The 23,938-nt window shown below is 43.4% G+C and overlaps 1 protein-coding gene across 2 annotated transcripts in view; it reads right to left on the bottom strand.

Annotated features, from left to right (window-relative positions):
* LOC149445686 (sulfotransferase 1 family member D1-like) overlaps positions 1 to 23,938 on the bottom strand; it is a 108,106-nt gene that overhangs the window by 52,273 nt on the left and 31,895 nt on the right. Inside the window, exon 1 of one of the 2 annotated variants that reach the window (XM_089653605.1) lies at positions 7,676 to 7,777. The exons of the other annotated variant lie outside the window; for it this stretch is intronic. The gene's annotated coding sequence lies outside the window, so the exon portion shown is untranslated. Of the gene's footprint in view, positions 1 to 7,675; positions 7,778 to 23,938 lie in introns of those variants that run through there. 2 annotated transcript variants of the gene reach the window in all.

Genomic DNA, 23,938 nt, shown 5'->3' with positions numbered 1-23,938 from the left:
GTCCACCTGATGCTGCTGCTGCTGCTGCGGCTGGTTAGTAGTTTCCTCACTGCGCTGGTGAAGAAAGCTACTCATCATCGACTGCAGACTGAGGCAGCCACTGCTGGTGGAGCTGCCACTGCTCCTACCACCCCACCCCTCCCCTGCTGCCATGCCAGCGGAACGCGAGCGCACAGGGCCCACAGTGTCTGAGGATGGACGTTGGCGCACAAAGGCAGAGACCAACTGACTACATAGGTGGTTTTTATAGTACGTAATTTTGGCCTCCCTCTCAGCAGGTGTGAAAAAGGCCACCATTTTGGACCGGTAGCGAGGGTCCAACAAGGTGGACAGCCAAAAGTCATCCCTCTGTCTGATGGTTATTATTCGGCTGTCGCTACGCAAGCAACCGAGCATGCTATGGGCCATTTGTGCCAAGGAATGCGAGGGACTCCCTGCCTCCATCTCCACAGCATACTGCCACGGTGCGTCTGGGTCCTCTGTCTCCTCCTCCTCCTCCTCTACCAGATGCTCCTGCTCCTCCACTCCTGTCCGCTGAGTGGAAAAACCACCCATTTCACTCAATAATTCCTGAGCACAAATGTCCTCCTCTACCTCCTCCTCTTCTTCCTGTCCTGCCCCCACAGGGGTCATGTGGCGTTGAGATCTGTGCGCCACGTCTACCGCACCCTGACCAGCCATTGTTAACAGCATTTGTTCCAGGACGTGCAACAGAGGAATGACGTCGTTCATCCCATAGTCCTGCCGACTCACGAATAGCGTGGCCTCCTCAAAGGGCCTGAGCAAGCGGCAGGTGTCACGCATGAGCTGCCAATGGCTGACATCTAAGTTACACAGGGGAGTACCTTTATCCGCTTGTAACATCAGGAAATCGGTGATGGCCTTTCGCTGCTCGTAAAGGCGGTCTAACATGTGTAGGGTTGAATTCCACCTTGTTGCAACGTCGCAGATCAGGCGATGCTGTGGAATTCCGTTCTGCCGCTGCAGCTCAATGAGGGTGTTCTTTGCGGTGTAGGAATGGCTGAAATGCATGCACAGTTTACGTGACATTTTAAGGATGTCTTGCAGTGGGATGGTGGATTTTAGGAACCGCTTGACAACCAGATTGAACACGTGAGCCATGCATGGCGCATGGCACAACCTTCCTTGACGCAGAGCAGACACCATGTTCTTTCCGTTGTCAGTCAACATGGTTCCGATTTTTAGTTTGCGCGGAGACAGCCATCTGTCGATTTCTCTGTTCATTACACTCAGCAGTTCCTCCCCTGTGTGACTACGTTCGCCAAGGCATACCAGGTGCAGCACAGCGTGACACCGTTGCGCCCTGCACATGTGATATGCCGGTCGGGTAATGGGACTTGGCACGGGGGTGGCGGCTGAGGACACGGCGGAAAAAGAGGTGGTAGAGGCGGACATGCTTGCTGGACCAAGGACGTGCAAACGTGGAGGCAAAAGCGTCGTGACCTGTCCAAGTTGCTGGTGCGGCTGTGCCGGCACCACGTTCACCCAGTGGGCCGTAAATGACATGTACTGTCCCTGACCGTAGTTACAGCTCCACACGTCGGCGCTGCCGTGCACTTTGGCAGAGACCGACATGCTCAAAGACTGGCCCACCATCTCTTCTACATGTGAATGCAGGGCTGGCACTGCCTTTTGGGCAAAGAAATGACGGCTTGGCACTCTCCACCGCGGCGCGGCACAAGCCATCATTTCTCGGAAAGGTGCTGAGTCCACCAGTTGGAAAGGGAGGGACTGCAGCACCAGCAACTTGGACAGGAGGACGTTCAGCTTTTGCACCGTCGGGTGCGTGCTCGCAAACTGTTGTCTCTTGGATACGGATTCCAAGAAAGACTGTTGACGGAATCCGAGAAGAGGAGTAGCAGGAGAAGGAGCATCTGAACGAGCGGAAGATGCCAATGAGCGACAACTCCCCTCAGCAGAGGTGTTGGAGCCTTGACTGGCTGATAGAGGGCGATTGACGACGTCGGGTGACGGAGCAAGTAACGGAGCGGGTGATGGAGCGGGGGCTGGGGCAGGCAGAACCGCCGTATGTTTATCACGGTTTTCCCAGGCCACCGAATGGTGACGCTGCATATGCTGACGCAACGCTGTAGTCCCAACATGGGCCCCCTGGCCACGCTTGCATTTCTGGCCACATAGTCGACATACGGCTACGTTTACTTCCTCGGGCGGCTTGAGGAAAAATTGCCACACCACCGAGTAGGAAACTTTGCCCCCGCTACTCTTCACTGGCTGACTGCTACTTCCTCCGTGCGCACCGGCACCACTACTGGCCGTGGTGGTAGGCTGCAGTGGAGCTGGTGCTCTACTCCGTGGACGTTTGGCTCCACTGACACTGATGCGACCCTGCTGCTGTCTCCTGGGCAACCCACCGACTGTTTTGCTCGCTGCCAAGCTGCCACCCTCTTCTCCTGATGATGCGGAAGAAATTGCCTGATGACGACGAGGCTGCCAAGTGCGATCAACCTCCTCATCATCAAGTAGGGTCTCCGCCTCACTACTAGCCCCCTCGGCTGCGTCTGGGTCAGGAGACAGACCTGTCTCTAGACCGGCTACCGAGCCACTCTCCTCGCCAGTACTTGTTCGCTTGGCTGCTGAAAAGGCCGATGTCTCCCCCCGTTCCTGACCGCCCTCTGTTAGCTCTTCCTCACTGTACAGTGGGGCTGAGCCCACAGCATGCGATACTTCGCTTGGTGAGGGAACAGCAAAGGACAGGGGCAGGTAGAGGACACGTGATTTCAGTGGGCTTGGTCCCGGGCCATGCCAACTAACGGTTGTGTCTGACGTACCCACCGACCGTTGGCTGTAGGTGTCAGAGGTGACCTGGGAAGAGGAAGACGACCGAGCCAACCAATCAATGACGGCAGGGTTGTCGGTGGAGACACGACCGCTGGATGACACCGGGAGCACTGGCCTCTGGCTGCGAATACTGCTGCCTCGACCCCTTCCTCTGCTGCCACGTCTGCTCGCTCCTAAAACATTGCCTCCTCTGCCACTCCTCTGCATGTTGTCTGACATACTATTTAATTCAACGATTAGGTGTCCCTGAGTAACAATTCTCTGGCACTCAGTAACAATTCTGTCTGTCCCTGAGTATGAATTCTGTGGCCCTGAGTAACAATTCTGTGTCTGTGCGAGTAACAATTCTGTGTCTGTGCGAGTAACAATTCTGTGTCTGTGCAAGTAACAATTTTGTGTCTGTGCGAGTAACAATTCTCTGGCACTCAGTAACAATTCTGTCTGTCCCTGAGTAACAATTCTCTGGCACTCAGTAACAATTCTGTCTGTCCCTGAGTAACAATTCTCTGGCACTCAGTAACAATTCTGTCTGTCCCTGAGTATGAATTCTGTGGCCCTGAGTAACAATTCTGTGTCTGTGCGAGTAACAATTCTGTGTCTGTGCAAGTAACAATTTTGTGTCTGTGCGAGTAACAATTCTCTGGCACTCAGTAACAATTCTGTCTGTCCCTGAGTAACAATTCTCTGGCACTCAGTAACAATTCTGTCTGTCCCTGAGTATGAATTCTGTGGCCCTGAGTAACAATTCTGTGTCTGTGCGAGTAACAATTCTGTGTCTGTGCAAGTAACAATTTTGTGTCTGTGCGAGTAACAATTCTCTGGCACTCAGTAACAATTCTGTCTGTCCCTGAGTAACAATTCTCTGGCACTCAGTAACAATTCTGTCTGTCCCTGAGTATGAATTCTGTGGCCCTGAGTAACAATTCTGTGTCTGTGCGAGTAACAATTCTGTGTCTGTGCAAGTAACAATTTTGTGTCTGTGCGAGTAACAATTCTCTGGCACTCAGTAACAATTCTGTCTGTCCCTGAGTAACAATTCTCTGGCACTCAGTAACAATTCTGTCTGTCCCTGAGTAACAATTCTCTGGCACTCAGTAACAATTCTGTCTGTCCCTGAGTAACAATTCTCTGGCACTCAGTAACAATTCTGTCTGTCCCTGAGTAACAATTCTCTGGCACTCAGTAACAATTCTGTCTGTCCCTGAGTATGAATTCTGTGGCCCTGAGTAACAATTCTGTGTCTGTGCGAGTAACAATTCTGTGTCTGTGCAAGTAACAATTTTGTGTCTGTGCGAGTAACAATTCTCTGGCACTCAGTAACAATTCTGTCTGTCCCTGAGTAACAATTCTCTGGCACTCAGTAACAATTCTGTCTGTCCCTGAGTAACAATTCTCTGGCACTCAGTAACAATTCTGTCTGTCCCTGAGTAACAATTCTCTGGCACTCAGTAACAATTCTGTCTGTCCCTGAGTATGAATTCTGTGGCCCTGAGTAACAATTCTGTGTCTGTGCGAGTAACAATTCTGTGTCTGTGCAAGTAACAATTTTGTGTCTGTGCGAGTAACAATTCTCTGGCACTCAGTAACAATTCTGTCTGTCCCTGAGTAACAATTCTCTGGCACTCAGTAACAATTCTGTCTGTCCCTAAGTAACAATTCTCTGGCACTCAGTAACAATTCTGTCTGTCCCTGAGTATGAATTCTGTGGCCCTGAGTAACAATTCTGTGTCTGTGCGAGTAACAATTCTGTGTCTGTGCAAGTAACAATTTTGTGTCTGTGCGAGTAACAATTCTCTGGCACTCAGTAACAATTCTGTCTGTCCCTGAGTAACAATTCTCTGGCACTCAGTAACAATTCTGTCTGTCCCTGAGTAACAATTCTCTGGCACTCAGTAACAATTCTCTCTATCCCTGAGTATGAATTCTGTGGCCCTGAGTAACAATTCTGTGTCTGTGCGAGTAACAATTCTGTGTCTGTGCAAGTAACAATTTTGTGTCTGTGCGAGTAACAATTCTCTGGCACTCAGTAACAATTCTGTCTGTCCCTGAGTAACAATTCTCTGGCACTCAGTAACAATTCTGTCTGTCCCTGAGTAACAATTCTCTGGCACTCAGTAACAATTCTGTCTGTCCCTGAGTAACAATTCTCTGGCACTCAGTAACAATTCTGTCTGTCCCTGAGTAACAATTCTCTGGCACTCAGTAACAATTCTGTCTGTCCCTGAGTATGAATTCTGTGGCCCTGAGTAACAATTCTGTGTCTGTGCGAGTAACAATTCTGTGTCTGTGCAAGTAACAATTTTGTGTCTGTGCGAGTAACAATTCTCTGGCACTCAGTAACAATTCTGTCTGTCCCTGAGTAACAATTCTCTGGCACTCAGTAACAATTCTGTCTGTCCCTGAGTAACAATTCTCTGGCACTCAGTAACAATTCTGTCTGTCCCTGAGTATGAATTCTGTGGCCCTGAGTAACAATTCTGTGTCTGTGCGAGTAACAATTCTGTGTCTGTGCAAGTAACAATTTTGTGTCTGTGCGAGTAACAATTCTCTGGCACTCAGTAACAATTCTGTCTGTCCCTGAGTAACAATTCTCTGGCACTCAGTAACAATTCTGTCTGTCCCTGAGTAACAATTCTCTGGCACTCAGTAACAATTCTGTCTGTCCCTGAGTAACAATTCTCTGGCACTCAGTAACAATTCTGTCTGTCCCTGAGTAACAATTCTGTCTGTCCCTGAGAATGAATTCTGTGGCCCTGAGTAAGAATTCTCTGGCACTCAGTAACAATTCTGTCTGTCCCTGAGTAACAATTCTCTGGCACTCAGTAACAATTCTGTCTGTCCCTGAGTAAAAATTCTGTGGCCCTAATAACGTTTCTGTGGCCCTAAGTAACAATTCTCTGGCACTGAGTAACAATTCTGTCTGTCCCTGAGTATGAATTCTGTGGCCCTAACTAGCGTTTCTTTGTCCCTAAATAACGATTCTGTGGCCCTCATTAACAAGTCTGTGTCCCTGAGTAATGGTTCTCTGTCCCTAAGTAACTTCTCTCTGTCCCCAATTCTCGTTCTGTGGCCCTAACTCTGTCCCTGTCCCTAGTACAGAGCGGTCTGCCTCTGTTCAATGACTGCAGGCAAATGAAGATTTCCAAAATGGCCGCTATATATACCTCGACCATTACACAGTGCTGGCTGGCTGGCTGCTGATTGGCTGATGCGATCACATGTCGTTGAGGAATGCATTATGGGGCAGCGCGCCTTGTCTGCGCGCCTTCCCCGACATCCCCGCTCCGTCGCCGCACATGTCAGCCGCCATTTTCGGAAAAATTTCGATTCGCGTGTCCGAATTAGGCTGTTTTTCGGATTCGGCACGAATCGAAATTTTTCCGATATTCGACTCGAATTCCACTTCGGATACTTCGATTCGCTCATCTCTAGCAATAAGCTACTAAATCTCATTAACAGTTATTGTTTCATGTGTCAATGTCACACTCATATGTCACCCTAGTCGGTGTGATACTAGTCAGTTTTTGGAGTCTTTGGCAAGTGAATTGTGACTTCTTACTAACTGTGTTATGCAAAGTGTTATCTGTGTTTTATGTAGATTACCTGTGTTAAATCAGCTAGTTCTTTTTCAGGGTTTGTCTTCTTCAATAAAACCCATAAAAAATATTCTCAGAGTGTCAAAGTGTTCTGGGTATAATCGGAGGTGTCACCAGATTCAGGTGGGAGCTGAACCTATATATCTAGCCAAGCATCACCCAAGGGTGTGCTACACCACTAACAGCTGACCATGGAATATTTAGCAGCAATGAAATTCACGGATGGACTTATTGTACAGGGGACAACCTATCACGCTTGAATTCACTGAGCTCATGAGAGCGACCCATTCTTTCACAAATGTTTGTAGAAGCAGTCTGCATGCCTAGGTGCTTGATTTTATACACCTGTGGCCATGGAGGTGATTAGAACACCTGTATCCAATTATTTGGAGGGGTGTCCCAATACTTTTGGCAATATTGTGTAGCTGTGAAGAGTCCATGTCTGTGCAGTTTTCATTATCTGTTTTGTATTATTCAGCAGTATATGCATGCTGTTTGCCATACTGGCCATGTTTTGCATTATTGACTCTAACTTTGTTCCTGTTTAGTAAACTGCAAGTACAGTTACTCTCTTGTCATATCTTTTGGCCAGCTACCTATTCTGTTATAGGACGACCATGCATGTTTGCATGTGGAAAGAATAGGGAGAAAACTAAATGCACAAATCCGTAATAGGTTTAAAAAAATAACAGAGGGCATTTAGGGCCCTCTGATCTATATTCCCTAATCTACGATCAATCAGCAAGCATAGGGGTAGTTCTAATGATTGTTCCCTAATCCTGGCCAGACTATGCAAGCATTCTGTAATGTATGTAAACACTTTAGGACTATTGCAGTTCTCAGCTGCTCAGTTTATTTTTTTGGTGTAGTGGTATTTAGCTACTCGGAAGATTGTGGGTCTTGCATATCATGACATACTACAGAAATGCTTTCAGTAAGGTATTGTGTATATTACACTTTCAGTAAGATATGAGGATCATACATCTGTAGTAAGATAATATTGCTAGTCCCATTTACAACATATCTCAAGCATGCTCCTTTTTACAAATATGTACAAATTATCAACAGAAATGTTTTAAAATGTCATACTTTAATACGATTACTTTACGCTATAATGATTCCTTTTATACATATACTGCATATGAAACACACTATAGTGATTTCAGACTTGAAACAAGTGGAAGCAGTTTGACAGCCAAAATAAATCACAGTCAACAGAATTGTAATAAATGAAATAAGAAAATGTAACTGATACTTACCTGTATATTCAATTATGCAATCTGATAATTTTCAGCAGTGAGTCTGCAACTGAACTGTGTTTTATTCAGACTTTATCTGAAGCTCTCCTTGTGGTAGGTGACTCTGTTTTCTACAATGAACACTTGTACCTTGATTTAAAGAGTCTTACAGGACCTTTTTTCTTTGTTATTGAGAATCTGGACAATTCTAGTGTTCAACAATGTGGTAATTAAATACTGCTAAATAGCCTTTTTAATAAGGATTGTAATTGGAGCTTTTTTCACGCTAATCAACAAAGTGGTAAAAATAAGCTTCTCTCAATGATCTCATAGTCTAAAGTTGACACCTTTGGGCTCATTTACACAGCTGCAGATGGATTTATGTGCCTGGGTGTCACAGGTGTTTGCATACAGCCAAGGACAGCAGCCTGTACAATTCAAAGGAAGGCAGCCACAGCTCTATGCACATCTGAGTGTTTGCATGCATACGAGGAAGGAGGAGTGACCCTGGATGTAAGCAGTTTGCATTTGGAGCTGCTCATCCATTCATATACAGATGTAAATGCTTGGATGGGCATAGAACCATGGATTCTGTCAGCCCTACATTGATTTGTATGGGTTGCTGCCCACAGCTGTAGTCAAATACCTGTGATTCCTGAGCACAGAACTCTCGCTCTACTGTACAGCCCTCTAGAGCTAAAAGAATGCACACTTTCTGTTAATAGAACTTGGATAGGGATAGGAAGCAAGGGATACCCCGAAACTGTAAAACTGTGCAACTTGAGGATCGCTTAAAGCGTAACTCCACTTTTGTTGAGAAAAAAACATTGCCCTCTGGGTGAGCCATATACAGTGTCTTGAAAAACTATTCATACCCCTTGAAATTTTCCACGTTTTGTCATGTTACAACCAAAAACATAAACTTTATGTGACAGACCAACACAAAGTGGCACATAATTGTGAAGATGAAGGAAAATGATAAATGGTTTTCAAAATATTTTACAAATAAATATCTGAAGAGTGTGGTGTGCATTTGTATTCAGCCCCCTTTACTCTGATACCCCTAACTAAAATCTAGTGGAACCAATTGCCCTTAGAAGTCACCTAATTAGTAAATAGAGTCTACCTGTGTGTCATTTAATCTCAGTATAAATACAGCTGTTCTGTGAAGCCCTCAGAGGTTTGTTAGAGAACATTAGTGAACAAACAGCATCATGAAGACCAAGGAACACACCAGACAGGTCAGGGATAAAATTGTGGAGAAGTTTAAGCAGGGTTAGGTTATTAAAAAATATCCCAAGCTTTGAACATCTCACGGAGCACTGTTCAATCCATCATCTGAAAATGGAAAGAGTATGGCACAGCTGCAAACCTACCAAGACATGGCCGTCCACCTAAACTGATGGGCCGGGCAAGGAAAGCATTAATCAGAGAAGCAGCCAAGAGGCCCATAGTAACTCTGGAGCAGCTGCAGAGATCCACAGCTCAGGTGGGAGAATCTGTCCACAGGACAACTATTAGTCAAGCACTCCACAAATCTGGCCTTATTGGAAGAGTGGCAAGAAGAAAGCCATTGTTGAAAGAAAGCCATAAGATTTCTTATTTGCAGTTTGTGAGAAGCCATGAGGGGGACACAGCAAACATGTGGAAGAAAGTGCTTTGGTCAGATAAGACCAAAATGTAGCTTTTTGGCCTAAAAGCAAAATGCTATGTGTGGTGGAAAACTAACACTACACATCACATTGAAAACACCGGGAAACATGGTGGTGGCAGCATCATGTTGTAGGGATGCTTTTCTTCAGCAGGGACAGGGAATCTGGTCAGAGTTGATGGGAAGATGGATGGATCCAAATACAGGGCAATCTTAGAAGAAACCTGTTAGAGTCTGCAAAAGACTTGAGACTGGGGAGGAGGTTCACCTTCCAGCAGGACAACGACCCTAAACATACAGCCAGAGGTACAGTGGAATGGTTTAGATAAAATCATATTCATGTGTTAAAATGACTCAGTCAAAGTCCAGACCTAAATCCAATTGAGAATCTGTGGCAAGACTTGAAAATTGCTGTTCACAGATGCTCTCCATCCAATCTGACAGAGCTTGAGCTGTTTGGCAAAGAAGAATGGGCAAAAATCTCACTCTCTAGATGTGCAAAGCTCGTAGAGACATCCCCAAAAAGACTTGCAGCTGTATTTGCAGCAAAAGGTGATTCTACAAAGTATTAAATCAAGGGGGCTGGATACAAATGCATGCCACACTTTTCACATATTTATTTGTAAAAAATGTTTAAAAGCATTTATCATTGTCCTTCCTTATGTGCCACTTTGTGTTTGTCTTTCACATAAAATCAACATAAAATACATTTACGATTTTGGTTGTAACATGACAAAATGTGGAAAATTTCAAGGAGTATGAATACTTTTTCAAGGCAATGTACATTGCAAAAATTTTAACACACTTTGTTGCAAATTGCTGCCTTTTGTTATTCTAAAGAAAGAGATGGATGTTTTCCTGTGTTCATGTGCAAAATGAATGGGAGTTTGTCCTAATTATCAATCAGCTGCTGAACCTGCAGGGTTCTAATGAGGAAAATTGCTGGGTTTGCATCTCTTTAGATGGGATTTCCCTTCAGGAGTATCTCACCAAAAATTACATTTATGTTGCAGTAGATGTTTGAAACCTGACTTGTATCTTAGTGCAGACTTCTGGTAAAATCTGTGAGCCAATCACACAAGGAGTTGCTGGGGGGCGTGCTGTACACATTCTGCATACAGAATACCTCCAGGTAGCAATATTGCATTGCATTTTACAGTGAATTAAATACCTGCTGATTGAAAAGGAAAGATTTATGTAATAAAATTAAATTACAATATGACTTGTTTTGCAATTGTATATGCTATTTTTTTCCCACAAAAGTGGAGTTACCCTTTAACTTCTGGCTGTTCTGCTCAACTCTGCTAGCTGTACTTGTACATCTTCTGGCTGCACTTTCACAAAGTAATGTCCCACAGGATCTCTAAGTTGTCTGTGACCTGTAGTCTACCCAGAGTCTCAAGGCACCACACCTTCACACTTGCAACACTAGGGTCTTGTACTCAGGATCATCAATTACTTCCAGACAATACCATCCAGGCTCTTCCTAGAGAGGGAGACCCACACCTCCTCTGGACAACTTGGGCTCTCTCCCATAGCTTCCTTTCAGCTCTATCCTCTGACCTTTTTCCTGACCCAACTAGATACTTGGAATGGACTTACTCCCCAGCTATGCCTAGCTGGTACCTCGTTGTGCCTACAGGCTGGCTTGCTTCCAGACTTCTGCCCAAGGGGCAGAGCCCCTCAAAAGAGGTCTACGCCTGCAGAACTGGACCTAGGAACTCTCCCCTTTGCTGCTTGGGCCTCAGCCTATTTATAGGCCCTCCCACCACCATCTGAGCACACCCCCTGAGGGATTGGGCAGAGTCCCATAAATATTTAGGCTGCAGACTCTGTCCTCCCTCCCACTATGTTCTAGAAATCTCTAGAAGACCAGAGGAAGTAGCAGAGCATCAACCTGTGAAACACTGAGCAGCCCTAAGCAATCCACTCCTGCTCTACTGATTACAGTGGAGGTACACTAAACTTGCCTAGCAGCCTACTCTGACCTGGAGGGTACTACACTTATTATGTCCCTTTGGCCTATTGACTACTTGTTATGTACTACTTACCTAAGATTCATAAGGACCAAACCAAACCTCCTGACCACCTGATTTACTAGTGATCTAGGTTTTATCACAGCCAGGATAGGTAAATATGTGGATCACTATCTGAAGCCATTGGTGTCATGTAGACTCACATATTTGAAGGTGTGTATACCTATAATAAATATTATAAATACCCTTTTTTTCAACATATTTATAAGTGATCACATACCCTCTGTTCTCAGCTAGGGGAGGAGAAACAGCAACACACTGGTCTTCTCAGTGAATAGTTTTGCAAGGGTGGGAGGAGTTTGAGCACAAGTCTGATCATTGGAAGAGAGCAGACCGAGTTCCAGCTGCGTTAGGAAAGTGACCACACTGGGCTCTTATGCCTAGTGTGGTTAGTTTTTAATAGGAAAGCAGAGGGGCTGGCAGGATCACCAGGAATTGCACACAAAGGAAGTAATACAAAGAGAATAGGATACTTTTTCATACAAGTACATGGTACAGCAGGAATATGAAATGTTTTACATATTCTTTAATGCTGAGTGGGACATTAATGTGTTTATTAACTCCTTGGCACCGACAGTACTCAAATATGCTGCTTCTTAGGCTGGGCCTTGATGACGAGAGGCTGCATATTTGCGTACCCAATGTAAACAAACGTGCTGAGAGTGTACGCCCTGCACGCTCTCTGCACATTTACTGGCACCTCACGGAAAGGTCCCGATCACTCCTTGTGATTGGGAGCTTTCCGATCATGTGACTGCTGTGACAGCCAATCATGATGGTCACATGACCCTAAATCCCACCCCATCTTCCAGTGTCACAAACCCCTTAAAGGGCGGGGACACGCTGGCGCTAAGTGCTTAATATTAGCTGATGTATGGAGATTTATTGAACATCATACAATAGCATTTGTTTATATCCAAACAAATCCTTCTGATTATGTGATATTGTGTGATACTATATTTGTACTGTTTGTATTTTTTTTTTTAAATGTTTTTTATTTTTTACCTTTAACCTATATTTTTAATTTCTAATTTCTTTTAATGTTATTTCTTCACCTCTTGATGTGAGCACGCCAATCTGTACTGTTTCATGCTGGATGCCAGCTGAACTAACCTTTAAAGTGCCGATATAATTTATTAACATGTGAGTGTATTTGCACATTTAATAAATGCGGTTTTAAAGGATTTCACACTATTGCGGGCAGCACAGTAGCTAAATGGTAAGCACTTCCGCCTGGCAGTACTAGAGTCGTTGGTTCAAATCCCAACCACAGCACCACCTGCCTGGAGTTTGCATGTTCTCCCTGTGCCTGTGTGGGTTTCCTCCGGATACTCCGGTTTCCTCCCACACTCCAAAGACATGCTGGTAGGTGAATTGGCTCCTGTCTAAATTGGCCCTAGTATGTATATGTATCAATGTGAGTTAGGGACCTTAGATTGTATGCCCCTTGAGGGTTAGGGACTGATGTGAATGTACAATATACAGTTGTGACCAAAATTATTCAACCCCCAATGCTGTAAAGGGGTTTAGGGACTATAGTGTACATTTGGAATTGTATTCAGAATCAAATCCTACAAGGACGTTGTAACTACCCAAATGCAACTAAAATGACATCAATTGTTTATGTAATACAGTAGTAAATGGTTCTTATGTGGTTTCTTCATTGCCACAATTATTCAACCCCTTAAAGACTACCACTCTGAAGAACAGAGGTTCATACAGGTGCTTTCCATCAGGTATTGAAAACACCTGTGGATGTCACCGAGCAGCAATCAAGCATAATAAGCACCAATTAGGCAGCTTTAAAATGACTGTGATACTCAGCTCCTTCTAGACATTTACTGGTGTGGTTACAAACATGGTGAAGGCAAGAGAATGGTCCAGGAAGACAAGAGAAGAGGTGATTTCTCTTCACAGGAAGGGCAATGGCTATAAGAAGATTGCAAAGATGTTAAACATACCAAGAGACACCTTAGGAAGCATCATTCGCAAATTCAAGGCAAAGGGCACTGTTGAAACGCTACCTGGTCGTGGCAGAAAGAAGATGCTGACTTCGACTGCTGTGCGCTACCTGAAGCGTAGAGTGGAGAGAAGTCCCCGTGTGACTGCTGAGGAACTGAGAAAAGATTTGTCAGATGTGGGTACAGAAGTTTCAGCCCAGACAATAAGACGCACACTGCGTAATGAAGGCCTCCGTGCCAGAACTCCCAGGCGTACCCCCTTGCTGTCTCCAAAGAATAAGAAGAGTCGACTGCAGTATGCCAAAAGCCATGTGGACAAACCACAAAAGTTGTGGGATAGTGTTCTGTGGACTGATGAAACAAAATTAGAACTGTTTGGGCCCATGGATCAACGCTATGTTTGGAGGAGGAAGAACAAGGCCTATGATGAAAAGAACACCTTGCCTACTGTGAAGCATGGTGGAGGGTCAATCATGCTTTGGGGCTGTTTTGCTTCTGCAGGTACAGGGAAGCTTCAGCGTGTGCAAGGTACCATGAATTCTCTTCAGTACCAGGAGATATTGGATGGAAACGTGATGCAGTCCGTCACACACCTGAGGCTTGGGAGACGTTGGACCTTTCAACAGGACAATGATCCCAAGCATACCTCCAAGTCCACTAGAGCATGGTTGCAGAGGAAAGGCTGGAACATTTTGGAGTGGCCATCGCAGTCACCAGACTTAAATCCGATTGAGAACCTCTGGTGGGACTTAAAGAAAGCAGTTGCAGTGCGCAAGCCTAAGAATGTGACTGAACTGGAGGCCTTTGCCCATGAAGAATGGGCGAAGATACCCGTAGATCGCTGCAAGACACTTGTGTCAAGCTATGCTTCACGTTTAAAAGCTGTTATAACTGTAAAAGGATGCTGTACTAAGTACTAAGATTGAATGTCACTTGGGGGTTGAATAAAACTGATAATGCTGTGAGCACAGAAAAGACATTTGTGGTTATTTCATTATAACTGTTATGTTATATTTGTCTGACCTACAAGTGCCTCTTTAATGTAAATGTAAGCAAGATGACTGAATGATCAAAAGCAATGTCAAACTGGCCAAAACACTCAATTTCAGTGGGGGTTGAATAATTTTGGTCACAACTGTATATGTAAAAGCGCTGCATAAATTGACAGCGCTATATAAGTACCTGAAATAAATAATAATTGCGGGCTTATTTGTTTTTAAACATATACCCTTATTACACCTGAATTGGTGTTGGTTATTCTGGGCACAAAGGAGGAGAGGAGCCATTTGGAGATATCTGTACATGCTTATCATGACCATTCATATACAGAGGGTCATGGTGTTTTGGTAAGCCTTTGTTTGCATTTGAGCATGGTGGAATGGTGGAAGATTTCACAGTGAAGGAGTGTGCACGATAAAAATGCTGTATAGCATTATCACACTGGACTTCATATGGAAGTATTTGGACTTTTTTCACTAATTGTAATAGTGCACAGATTTAAATATATGCTCACTTCAGTTCAAGTATAATTGTTAGAATGTTTACTATTCATGCTCTGTTTGGTTTTATTTTTACTCATTGTTGTGTTTGATGCAATATTCACTTTAATATCATTTTTTGGGGGGCTTAGGCTGGCCATAGACAGATCGTTTATCGGCCGCATTTTCGGCTGATAAATGGAAAAATTGGTTGTTGCTGGCAGCGCGACCGATAATACTAAATGAGAAAATCCGTGAAAAACGGCCGACAGGCTGGCCCCACTAACGGCGTTCGGCCGATAAACTACCCGTCTATGGCCTGCATTAGTGGTGCCTTAAATAGTATGTTTGTCCTTGAGACATAAAGTGTCCACGCCTCCACCCAATTGTTCTGTTTATCTTCATAAATTATTCCCAGTGACTCTGCTGTAGGGTTTATGAACAGGAAAAGAAATGTTTCAGTATAGTATACTGTAAGCCAAAGACCACTCCTTAACATAGTAATCTTGCTGAACTTTATAGTGCCTGTATTCTGGTCAAAATACGCCAGCCAAAGATGGATTGAAATTCAGTCATTTCTGCAGGAACCAGCCAAATTTCAGTCCATCAACTTTGTACATCCAGCCTGTCTTTTTTTTCACCTGATTGGTGCTGCCAGCTATAATCTGCAACACTGATCATTGTATTCTGACGGCATGGAACTCTCCCCGCTGCCAGAATACAACTGTACCACAAAGGGATTCCTTCATCAACACCAAGTGTGTTGATGGGGGAATGTAATTTTTTTTTTCCGTTTAACTCACTGGTTGAACGAAACAAAATGCATTATCTATAGCCTGTCTTATGTGGCAAATTATATTCATGTGTAACTTTGACCACCAAATGCTTAAAAATTTGAGGGCTGTTTGAAATGTTTGGAGCAATGCTGCTTTAACCGCTTGCCCTCCAGAGTATTTACCCCCCTTCCTGACCAGGCTATTTTTTGCGATACTTTAACTGACAATTGCGTGGTCATGCAGTGCTGCACCCAAATTAAATTTATGTCCTTTTTCCCCACAAATGGAGCTTTCTTTTGGTGGTATTTGATTGCCTGTGCGATTTTTATTTTTTGCACTTTAAAAAAAAAAAAAAAAAAGACTAACAATTGTGAAAAAACAAACAAACAATATTTTTGACTTTTTGCTATAGAACATATCCAGTAAAAATTAAAAAAAATCTAATTTTGTCATAAATTTAGGCCCAATACGTGTAAATTAATTGTTTTACGTGAAAGTTATAACATCTACAAATGGGGGTATATGTAATGGAATTTTTTTTTGTACTACTAATGGGGCTATCAGCGACTTATAGCTGGACTGTGGGACTGCGGTGGGCATTCTGACACTGGGTGGGAACTGACTAACTGTCACTGACATCCCCAGTGACACTAATACTGTGATCAGTGCTATTAAAAAGCACTGACACTCTACTAATGACATTGGGCAGGAAGGGGTTACCATCTAGGCTGAGCAAAGGGTTAAATGTGTGCTGTGTATGCACGCTGCTTTGTAATGCTCTGCTCTGTTATGCAGAGCAATACAAAGCAGCGTGCTGGAGCTGACAGGGGAGAGATCTGTATTGTTTACATACAGACCTTTCCTCCGTCAGTGTTCCTCAGTGATCGCCGGGTGCTGGCGGGGAATCTCCGGCTGGGACCCAGTGATCGACAGCTGTAACTGCCAGTGGCAATGTGGGTAGGGCGTGCATGCGGCTACAGCGGGCCCCCCTACCCGAATATACAAGATCACACATATATACGTGATTTTGCTCAGCCCTGCCGCTCTGTAGTAGTAGTTCTGCTATAGGGCAGCAATTAAATAGAATATAGTTTTTATATATAGTGAAAAAGTCCAAGAGAAAAATATGTTTTTAACATACAAGAAGTTCAGTGCAACAAGGTGTATGTCACCTTCTGACGCTCTCTCCTTGTTTTTTTGCAATTTACTGTTTCACTGAGCGCCGATAGAATAGCTATCACAGCAGCCATAGTGTTGTTTGCAGGAATATGGTTCATAGAGGTGTATGAAACCTCCTGGAGCTCTCTGTGTTACAGTTTACTAGTTCACTGAGCGCCAATAGTATAGACAATATTATAGCTTTCACTATACTCCAGGATACTGGGAGGAGAGATATGGGTCTCCTACAATGCAGCTGCACCTCCCACCCCTCCTCTGCCCTTGCCCAGTCACAGAATGCAAATCCTTTTGTGAATGGGCAGGAGAGAGGAGGGGTGGGAAGTGCAGGGGTGGGTTGTGTATCAGAGCCATATCTCTCCTCTTGGAGCTCTGGAGTAAAGCCAAAGCTTTACTACCGGTGCTCAGTGAACCAGTAAGTTGCAAACAAAAGAGATCTCCAGGAGCTGGCATTCACCTTTGTGAACATACAGTAATTCCTTGTATGACAGCAGATTTTAAGGCTTGGCTCACATCTACGCAGTTTCCCAGCGGTCACCTTTGCTCAGGCACAGCAGCATATTCATTTGAATGGGCTGATGTACCTAATGAAAATGCAGGGGAAAGGTTCCTACACCTTTTCAAGAATTGCAGCCACCATGAAACCACATAATGTAGTGCAGTTTCAAGCGTGTATGCATGCCTTTAGGATTAATGGTACCTCTACACATCTAAGCTGCAGCCCGTTTTTGATGTGGGAAGGCATGCAATTCCACGCCTTCCCACAGCCTGCACTATTGTAAACCTAGCCTTAATGCTTATTTTTTTCTCCTTCAAGTGAATACATACATAGAGACAGCAATATTTGTCATTTTATGTACCCTTGTTTGCTGCTTCTGGTGCTCCACAATTGCAGTTTACTAGTTCTTGTCACAGCATAAAGTTAGTCGTACACGGTTGGATTTTGCATTCAAATGATTATACGAAATTTTGAAAAATCATTTGTCAGAGCATTCAACAAATGCTCTCATTGAGTCAACTAATTTTGTCCATACTTGTTACTTGAATGGATTCCCAAATGTGTTTAAACAGGTTTCTTTTAATGCTTACGAAATCAACAGAATAATGTAAATAATGATTTACTGTATATATACATCATATGATAATGGGGATGTAATATATATATATATATATATATATATATATATATCTATCAGAATCTATTTATAAATTCATTTACGTATTATTCTCTCATATACCTTACATAATTGTTCAAAAGATTGAATGTTCATGGCCACAAAAGTTCTAATTCAAGATGAAACATTTCTATCACATGCACATTACAATAATTACATTCCTTAACTGAGGGCCACGTTAGCCACTTGCCCTCCTGAGGATTTACCCCCCCTTCCTGACCAGGCCTTTTTTTGCTATTCAGCGCTGCACTATTTCTACTGGTAATTGTGCTGTCATGCAATGGTGTACCCAAGCAAAAATTATCTCCTTTTTTCACACAAGTAGAGCTTTCTTTCGGTGCTATTTGATCACCTGTGCGTTTTTTATTTTTTGCGCTATAAACAAAAAAAGATTGAAAATTAAAAAAAACTGCTACATGTTTTTGGTAAAAAAAATCCCAATAAGTGTATATTGATTGCTTTGTATGAATGTTATAGCGTCTACAAACTATGGTATAGATACTGCAATTTACGCCATTTTTTTGATATATAGGACTGCGCTAGTTTAACTGACAATTGCATGGTCATGCAATACTATATATAAATGTAATTTATGTCCTTTATTCACACAAATAGAGCTTTATTTTGGTGGTATTTGATCGCCTCTGGGGTTTATTTTTGCACTATAAACAAAAAAAGACCGAAAATTTTGAAACCCCCCCTCCCCGATATTTTCTCATTTCTGTCATGAAATTTGAGTTTATTGGATATTTTTTATCATAAATTTAGGCTAAAATGTATTTTGCTATATGTCTTTGATAAGAAAAAATCCCAATAACTGCATATTAATTGGTTTGTGTGAAAGTTATAGCGTCTACAAATGGTGGTATAGATATTGGAATTCACGCCATTTTTTGCTATACGGCGCTGCGCTAGTTTAACTGACAATTACGCGGTCATGCAATACTGTACATAAATGACATTTATGTCCTTTTTTCACACAAGTAGAGCTTTCTTTTGGTGGTATTTGATAGCCTCTGGGTTTTTTTTTGCACTACAAACAAAAAAAGACCGACAATTTTGAGAACAAAAAAATATTTTCTCATCTCTGTTATAAAAAAAAATCCAAAAAAACTAAAGTTTCGTCATAAATTTAGGCCGAAATGTATTTTGCTACATATCCGTGGTAAACAAAAACCATATAACTGTATATTAATTGGTTTGTGTGAAAGTTATAGCATCTACAAACTATGGTATAGATCAGCGGTCACTAAATGGAGGTCGTGAAAGGCCCCAGAAGCGCTGCCGGCTGGACTGCCAGCCCGCAATGACAGATCCACCGCTGAGCATGGCGGTCGTCACAGCAACATGACATGACGTGTGCGCCCCGCCCCTTTCAGCTCGCTGTCTCGCCGACTCCTGCTCCCTGCCTGTACACTAGCGTCCAGCAAGGATTTCAGCACAGCTCCTGTTTGCCCTCAAGATAGGGTGTAGTCTTACAGGGGCATTCTGATGGGCACGTTGAATGTTAAGGGGCACTCTGATGGGCACAACATAGAATGTGCCTATCTTAGTGCCCCTTAACATAAAATGTATCCATCAGTGTGCCCCTTAATATAAATGTGCTCATCAGAGTGCCCCTTAACATAAAATGTGCCCATCAGCATGGCCCTTATTTTATGTTAAGGGGTACTCTGATGGGCACATTTTATGTTAAGGGGGCACAAATGGGCACATACTGTGGAAAGAGGCACTCTGATGGGGAATATGATGTAAAGGGGCACTCTGATGGGGAAATATGATAGAAAGGGGTACTTTGAGTGTAAGGGGGCACTCTGACGGGAATACCAGATGTAAGGTGGCAATCTGATGGGGATACCTGATGTAATGGGGCACTCTGATGGGGACAACTGATGTAAAGGAGCACTCTGATGGGCACACCTGATGTGATGGTAATACATAATGTAAAGTTGTACTCTGATGGCGACACCTAATGTAAGGGGGCACACTGACAGGCACACCCTATTCAGACCTCGTCCAGAAGAAAATTTTTGTGACCGGACCCCTGGCATAGATACTGTAATTTACACAGCTTTTACTTTCTGACTGCCCATCACATTTCTTGAGGTGCTAAAATACCAGGACAGTACAAACACCCCCAAATGACTCCTTTTCAGAAAGTAGACACCCTAAGTTATCTGCTGAGAGGCATGTTGAGTCCATGGAAGATTTATTTTTTTCCACACGTTTTTGGGAAATGGGAATATTGTCTTTTTTTGTACACAAAAAATGATATATTGCTCACACATTCCATGGGTATATGTGCAATTACACCCCAAATTACATTCTGCTACTTCTACCGAGTATGAGGATACCATTTGTGCAAGACTTTTTGGGAGTGTAGCCACACACAGGAGCCCAAAATCCAATGACCACCTTGAAAGTCTGAAGGTGTGTAACTTCCTCATTTCACATCCTCACTACCTATCACAGTTTCGGAGGCCATGAAATGCCAGGATAGCACCAAACCCCCCCCCAAATGACCCCTTTTTGGAAAATAGACACCCCAAGGAATTTAATAGGAGGCATGTTGAGTGTTTTGCAGATCTCATTTTTTCTCACAAGGTTTTGAAATACAAAAAAAGAAAACAGAAACACTGGCTGCATTCTCAGGTTCCCCCATTGGCACGGGACTGACCGAGAAGGCTGTGAAAGGCAACGGGAGGGGGGGGGAGGGAAATCTTCTCCTGCTGCTTGTAAAAGCAATCCTGCAGCTAATTAGCCACTAGGATTGCTTTTACATGAAAACCGATCACTGCCTGAAAAAAATTATACCAGGATTATATCAGTACGTCGCTGGTCCTTGTTGGGTATATATACTATGTTCTTTTTTTTTTTATGCAGCCTGTGGGCTGAATGAAAAAAAGAGAAGAAATCTCTGCCAGAAAAAGTGTACAGTATGCCAACCATTAGCATATACAGCCCTGCATAAATCCACTTCTAATGGTGGGCACACATGGAATGTTCTTTTTTTGTTGTTCAGCCGTGAGATGTACGAAAAAAAAAAAAGAACCTAACAGAGTCCTCTATTTACATCAATCAATGTGGATGAAAAAATCTATGCCGAACCATCCACCCACTGGCCACCCCAGGCCCCCATGCTTGGGCATATATGCTCTTTTTTTAACTGTGGATGAAAAATCTCATTCAACAGCGCTGCACACACTTACTTATGTATATTCTGAAAGCAAGACCCTGTTGCTATCAGAATAAACAGATCGGCATTGCAGCTGAATGGCATTCCTGCAAAGAAAACAGCAATGGTTAACAATAAGACAATAACAATAAATTTGTAACAGTAAAACCGTAACGGTATAAAAGTAACTTGACAACAAAAAAACTACAACTATTTTTGGTTTTTTAAATTTTTTTATTTTCTATGTTTTTTAAATTATTTTTTATTTTTTTTTAACTTTAACTTTATCCATATTGTAGGGTCTCTCAAAATGTGATAGCCAGTTTCCTGAATACTTAACATTTTTCGAGACAATGTGCAAATACATGCCCTGAACTGTGCCGTGCTGTACCCTATACTAATACTCCACTAGTGTGTGGTAGCGACGGAAGCAGTCCTTGAGGCAGAGACCAGGGTGGCCAGGATAGGGAGGGACATAAAAAGCATGCGTCATGTCTAATTCTGTGTCTGCTACAGACACATCTTTTTTGGGGTGTCCTTTGGGTTGGGGTACCAGGAATGAAATTGCCTCTTATGCAGCCGGCTAACTGCATTTAGGTTGGGGGTTTGGGCCATAGCACCTTCTGGATACAAAAGGGCCGTGATGATCTCTTCCTGAAATTTTAGGAAGGATCCACTACGTCCAGTTGCTTTGTAAAGCACAAAAGCGTTATATAGAGCCAATTGAAATAAATAAACAGACACTTTTTTGTGCCAGCGTCTGGCTTTTTGGGAAACTAAGTACGGCTTCATCATCTGGTCGTTGAAATGCACCCCTCCCATATTAAGGTTATAATCGTGGACACAGAGGGGCTTCTCAACAACACCAGCTGCCGTGGCAATTTGGGTGGTCGTTTCTGCGTGAATGGAAGACAGGATGAAAACATCCCATTTGTCCTTGCACTTCACTGCAAGCAATTCATCATTTCTCAAGCAGGCTTTTTCCCCCTTTCTAAGACAGGTATTTACAAGCCGTTGGGGGAAGCCACAGTGATTAGGTTACACGGTGCCACAAGATTGTACAAATGTCTAAATAGTGGCACGTTTGAATAAAAAATTGTCCACGTATAAGTGGTACCCCATATGGAAAAAGTATGACACCAAGTCCAAAACTATCGGGGGGGCTCCACGCGTCTATCTTTTCCCTCATAAATCCAAAACTTAGTTGTATAGCCTTTTGCCTTCTCACAGGTCCTATACATCTTGACCTCATATCTGGCATGCTTGCTGGGGAGAAATTGTTTGAATGCAAAGCGGCCTCAAGAACACAGATGTTTTGCTGGGGAGAATAGACATCTGCAAATTTTTGGTTAAGGTGAATTATGAGGGGCCGAATTTTGTGGAGCTGGTCAAATTTAGGATCACCCCAAGGACGACAGAGTACATTGTCATTGAAATGCATAAATCTTATTATATTCTCATATCTATGCCTGGCCATGGCAGCAGAGAACACGGACATATGATGAATTTGATCTGTGGACCAATACAACCACAACTAATTTTTTTTAGTAATGCCCATGTTAAAGGTTAGGCCCAAAAAAACTTTAAATTCAGAAACCGTAATGGGTTTCCATGCAAATGGTCTGGCAAGGTTTGAATTTGGGTTGGCAGCGATAAACTGTTGTGCATATAAATTGGTTTCATCCATAATCAATGCATACAGATCTTCCGTGAAAAACAGCTCCAAAAAACCAAGCGGAGTAGTTAAATTTGCTGTTTCCACCTGAATTCTGCGTTGGGCAGTGAATGGGGGAAGTAAGAGTGCTGCAGAATTTGTGAGCTGCCAATCAGGATTCACAAGCACATCTGGAAGGACACCAGGGGCTCTACAGGTATGAATTCTTCATAGCTGCGGGACACTACTTGTGCTAGCCACCGAACCAGCTTGTATTGCACTTATGGGACTCGCCACATCACCAAGTGATTCTGAAGTGCTGGTATGGGAAAGACCAGGATGTACTAGGCCGCTGGTGCTCGCCCAGTTCACCAAAAGGTAGAGCAGCACTAGTACTGGCAGTCCGCTGTATATGAGAGTCATTATGCAATTGTAATATCCCAGCAACCTGGGAATGGGTTCAGGTATGCTTGACCTTAGCAGGGACCTCTTCTTCATCATCTGAGCTATCTGTTAGGGTGCCATTGCTGTCTACAGGTTTGCATTCTGAGGCAGATTTTGTCAGTGTGTCTTACCCTTCCTTCTCATCTGACATGCTCAGAATCCTGTAGGTCTCTTCACTAGAGTACATTTTGTTGGACATTTTGGCCACTAAATTTATAGGTACCTAGTGCGACTCACATGAAAAAGAACAGCTGTCAGGGACTGCTTGAACCACTACAAAAAAAATTTACCTGCAAGTGCTAACAGAGATCAGGCCTGATTGTGCAAACACTGTTTTTGTGTACAATGTATCAAGTGACAGTGACCTACTGACACTGAACTTGCTGGGGAGAAGGGGGAGTAAGCGTAGGGGCTAAATGCAGGTGCTGGGGCTGATCCCGCTAACGCTGCATTTTTCGGGACACTATACTCATGTGAACGCTGGTATAGTGCTGATATGATTAAAGATATTGATCCGTTCAGACACTATACTAGCAATGGAGGTTTATTGTTTATGTGAGCGTGTTCCTGGCAATCAAGGGGTTAAATGTGATTACTGGTGTACTGAAGGGCAATTGGACTCTATCTGGGAGGGACACCAATTGACGCTAACTGATGCAAATGCTAGCTGAAGTCGCCGGTGATACTAATACAGTGATCAGAAAAGAATCTGAACACTGTAATATTGACACTGGTGACAGGGCAGTGAAGGGGTTAAC

Source organism: Staurois parvus, unplaced genomic scaffold (genome assembly GCF_062004578.1).
Source record: "Staurois parvus isolate SC_StPar_1 unplaced genomic scaffold, SC_StPar_1.0 ptg000715l, whole genome shotgun sequence".
In the NCBI taxonomy this organism is placed as follows: Eukaryota; Metazoa; Chordata; class Amphibia; order Anura; family Ranidae; genus Staurois; species Staurois parvus.
This window is presented reverse-complemented; position numbering and strand designations above follow the sequence as displayed.